The following is a 5,569-nucleotide window of genomic DNA, read 5'->3' as shown; positions in this document are numbered from 1 at the left end:
GAACCTAAAAGAAAGGAAAGGGCTAGAAAATGCTCCAATTATGGTAACCGAAGTCATGAAGCTCACAATCTTCCTCATGAAAAAGGACCCAAGAGAGCTGGTAATATTTTGCTTTGTTGTGGAAAAAGGATCAATAAATAGAACTCTTTAAATTGTCTTCCTTTAGATTTATATAACATCTTTCCTTCTCTTTAATCTATAACAACCAAACATATTATCAAAATAATTTAAAAGGAGAAACTAATTAGTTTTTTGTGGTGTCATGAACATAAGTAAACTTGGTGTCTTGAAGGTGATTTGTCAAAACATATGAAAATTTCCAATTCACTCTCAAAGGATTCTATCAACAAAGAATGTTCTAGTGTAATCGTTGATGTCAAAAACAAAGGACCCACTAAAGAAGTTCACACCCACAATTACAACTCTATTGATCCTTCTCTATAGATTTGGCATTAGTGGTTCTTATTGGAAGAGTGAAACTGATCGACATTATTTTTGGTTTGATTTTCATTTTTTTTTTCTAGAATTCTTGTGTGTTTTCAGTACATTAAACTACCCTATGCAAGCTACTTTCTATACTTGTTGTCATCCCCAATCTCTATTTTGGTAAAACTATTTTTTAGAAAATATGTTTCCTTTGCGTTTCTCTATTTTGGCAAAACTAGTTTTTAGAAAAGGTGTGTCCAATATTTGTTTCAAGTTAATTTCGTATTTGTGTTTGATGTGTGCTTGTCTATCTAATTTTTGTATATACTTTTTCATGTGTTTCTCAAAAGTATTTTGATGTTGTGCTTTTTCTAAATAAAAAAATCAAAGTTTTATTAATCTCAAATATTACATCACTTTTTCTTCTCTAGTATCTTTTCACATATATCCAACAAGTTGGCTCCTCTGAACTCCACTCTTGATGAATTATCACATTTTATCTCGGATAAGAAAAATATATGTTGTACCATTCATGAAAGAAATACATAGTGATCTTTCAGTTATCGTATGTATCTTCGCGGCCACCAGCCCTCATTACGCTAATCATCCATTACATCACCATCAACGAAATCCACTATCACTGTTGGAGGGTAGGGTCGAAGCTTCTCTACTAATATAAGCTCTTCTAACGGGCTCCCTCCCTCATTTATTACTATTTCATATTGAAATTTTCACTTTCTTTGTGAATTCACAACCATTTTTCCTACAAAGTATGAACCTATAAGTCGGACTTGTGCCATAAATGATTTTCGCCCTTTAAGCCGAAACCGGAAGTCAAGCTGCTCCTCGTACCCACATTTTTCATAATCAGTTATCCCCCACTTAGGGTTCGAACGAGCACCGTCTGACGTCTACAAACATAAGATCCCTGAATATGCCTAACCATTATGTACAATCCTTGATTCTCAAAAAACTATACATAATATTGAATCACATAGTCCTTCGAATAATTAACTCTGCCCTACAACCCAATCAGATAAGAACATGCAATAAGGCTTAGTCAATATTCTAAGCCTATGTAATTCAAATAAGCATAGTCCACTGACAACCGGATGAACACTTGAATGTCTCACCAATGCTTTCAATGTTCCCAAAGTAAAGTGAAACTCTTTCCAACAACAAGCGATTAGGACACACAACTTGCTCACGAGTTGAAAAACAGCAACAACGACTTATGCTTTATTCCATACCATCTCTCTGACTCATTAGAGACAATCAGCGGTGTCGTGCTTCAGTTGATTGTCAAGAAAACATACTATATACAGTCCCATCTATTAGGACCCTCCTTACCACATTCAAAACCCCCAAACATATACACACTTTCATGTGCCTTCATACTGTTGTCGCAACAATTGCAACATCCTAAACCACCTATGGCAGTATGAATAGTATTGAACCCCTTAGCTTGCGGTGGTGCCTGAACCTGCACCTTACCTATCGTTATCATCTGCTAGACTCTGGAATCATACACTCAATCTTCAACGGAGACATCCTCTCCCTTGAAACGAGGTCATAAACTTATCTCACCACATGGTCTCCATCTTGTCCATAGTAACATACTGATCAATCACATCCTAACAACTTCTTGTTGCATGACATAATAGGGTCATAGTGAAGCGGGCCTTCACCTCCACCGAGTTGAAACTGGTGTGGAAGGCTCCCTCCATCTCCTCTACCCATCACGTGCTAAGAACCGTATCCTACCTTTACTCAAACATGGAATTCGGATACACAACCATATCATAACAAGATACATTCTTAGTCATCAGAATGTGCATCCCTAACAATGATTGGAATCCTCACGTCGATCATCTCAATCACTTCCTCCTTAAATCACACAAGAAAAATCGGTACTACCTCGAGCAACATCCGCAAGACCTCAGAATCGACCAAATCACCAAGGTCTACATCACTTAGACTTGAATTATTCTCACCCTGCCTAGTCACAACCATACTACTGATAGAGAAGGAAACTAGTTACAATCAAAAGATTGTGTGATACGACAGAATCTGACCATCTACCAGCTCCTTTGTAACTTTGTGATTCTTCCTGATCCATGTACATATCATTTGCTTCTAGTAGTAGGGACCCATACTATCTTTGAAACACGTCCGTACTCATCCCAATAATTTCCCTAAAGTTCCCAACTCGCCATGTACAAATACCACTCTACATTCTAGCATGTATGCATGTGCCTAAACGAGAATATGCTACTACTCTTCCTGGACTCTACATCTAGGATTCTTCCTACCCTCACTCTCGTACCACTAGGATTCTCTACTAATGTCGATAGTCACCTCGTGAATACAAGTTGTACATAATCAATGATAAGATAGACATTCAAATAGTTGTCTCTACCTTAAGGTCTTTTATCAGAAAATAACGTGCAATAAGGATGAATTAAGAATTTTAAGGATATCTATTGCTAATTATGTACAAATCTTAAAGAATTCACTTAACAACTAGTTAACATCATGATGAACTTCAAATAACGCTTAGCAAGAAAACTCTAAGGCAACAAGGCATCCTATATACCAGACATTTCTAATATGGAATTCCTGAAAGATCCTTAGCCTACGTACTATCATGCATTTCTAACAATTCACATATCAAAAGATATATCAAGTATGTGTATATTAGGAATCACTTTCCTTTTTAAGTCGTAGTTGACTGTATGCACCACAACTTCCTTTATTTCATAGTAATCTAGTCAAGAACAATGTTACAAATCCCAAGACATTTATCAGACAATAACATGAAATGTTACTAAGTCCATGTTCCGGACTAATAAATTTTGAAGTTCGATTTGTAAAAAGGTTTTCTTTTACAAAAATCCATGAAAATCTTTCAATCCTTAGTTAGTCTGAATCTCTCAAACTAAGGATCTGATACCAACCTGTAATGTCCCAAATTTAAAGGCAAAATTTTCATTTTGAGACTAGAATATATTGTCAAACTGTTTTCACAAAGTAATATAAAAACCATTTTGTTCAATCATTGTAATAAGAATTCCAAAATAGAGTAGTATTGTAAAATCAACGAAAGTTTAATGCATAATCAAAAGTAATGGGCGTGCGCTACAGTAAAGCGGAGCGCTTCATTCTGACAGCCGAACTACCTGAAAATACATTCAATCCACAACTGTAATCATCAAACTTAGTGAGTTTCCAAAATACAACATATCACATTACATATGAAATTTATAAATACAAATGCTTGTAGTCAACACCTCAGTCGGCCTATAGGCTACTCAACTTCTCCTACGTCCCAACAATCTACTAGTAGATCGGAAGGCACATAACCAACTTCGTCGGTTCCAAAATACATCTACATCTTACATCTTAACATGAACACACACAAATCAAGGATCTTGGTCATTTATAGTGGTCTAGAAGGAGGTTAGGAAGTTGAATCTACTCTGGATCTAGCTTCTTAAACACAAAAGCCACCTACTTCTTCACCAAAGCTCACCAAAACACCACCAAGGCCCAAGAAGGACAAAGAGAGGCTAGGGTTTTGGGTTTAAATTTTTTTCGGAGGTGGACGTTGAGCAGTAGTGTGAACCCTAGAAATTAAGGACCTTGTATAGGGCCTAAGGCCCGAGGCCTAGGTTTTGAGTTGTGATGGCTTCACGTAGCGATGATTACTTAAGTCATGTCGTAACTTATAAGGTGTCGCTCCTTCAAAACTCGCACGACACCTTAAGTATTTTTCCCAAAAACTCACACCCTTATATTGTTAGATTAACTCTAATGCAAATTATGAAAACAAGCAGGTTTCTGTTAGAAATAGATCACATCAATATTGAAGTGCGTATAATTCAAATATAGATTGACTCACCAAATTCCAAATTAGTAATATTGAATTGCTTGTAATTCAAATATCTTCCTATCTTTTGTTCCTACTTATCATTTTATCCATATAAAATAATGACATATAGAATCTATTAATTCTCTTTTTTTAGCTTTTTCTTTTCATTCTAACTTTTTACTAAAATACAACTATCTAAAAATTTAATTATCCATATTTCTCCCCCACTTATCTAGATTTTGTCCTCGAAATCCATTGTTGAAAATAACTTCAAATGCAACAAGTACATTCCCTCAATGGGTTTTCCAAACCAACTCGCAATCCCCCCTACACTGGCATTACATTTCTATACTCAATCACTTTGCTTAACAACCAAAAACTGCTAAACTCCTAGCCTAACAAACATGATCCCAAACATAGGGAGAACTTCACAAGACCAAGAATTCATCAGTTTGCAACCTCCGAAATTGACACTCTAAGACTAATGATTACCCCCTTGAGATAAATGTCGACTAAATTCTCCAACGAGAAAGTATATTGATCCACTGAGAGAATTCATCTACGATAAGTCCGATTACAAACAATCCATATGAAATCTACATTACAGAAAATATCCAAAAGAATTCTGATGTTCAACTTGATTTCTTGACAAGACAACACCTTATCATAGAACAAATAGAGCACACCAACAAACAACTCACACCTTTCATTGAAATCCTTATCTACTCATTACTAATGCGCTCAACCACCTAATTGACCCCGAAGGGTACTACAACGAACTTATCGGTTCAAAAATCTCTAGAACCAATACCCCAAGCTCCCAACACTGGAAACAAAATTCTTGATAGAATGCTCTCGCTTATATATAGGAGTCCACTACACAAAATATCGAACATGGAGTCAACAAAAGTCCTCCTTCAGGGTTCCAAACGCCTAAACTTTACCATAACAGAAAAGAGAATATAGACCTAAGAGGCTCCACAACATAAATGTTGGATTTCACTCGCACAATTCACACATACGCTTGTCTATGATATGTCGTGACACCATCCATCTACTAAAACTACAGGCTCACAGTACAACACCATTCTTGCCACCAACCCATATTTGGCCTGAAGACTCACAACCAACACCTAGGTATGACTATAGGCATGCAACCATTGTCCTACCGACCTGAAGGAACCTAGCCATCATTGACCCCTAACATCTACCAATCACAACACGTAGCAAGAAACAAACTAGTCTAAGCATGCAACCCACTACGAAGTGTAT

The sequence above is a fragment of the Lactuca virosa genome, chromosome 4, assembly GCF_052849685.1.
Source record: "Lactuca virosa cultivar CGN04683 chromosome 4, Lactuca_virosa_CGN04683_v6, whole genome shotgun sequence".
Lineage (NCBI taxonomy): Eukaryota > Viridiplantae > Streptophyta > Magnoliopsida > Asterales > Asteraceae > Lactuca > Lactuca virosa.
The sequence above is the reverse complement of the archived record's forward strand: the minus strand, read 5'-3'. Positions refer to the sequence as shown.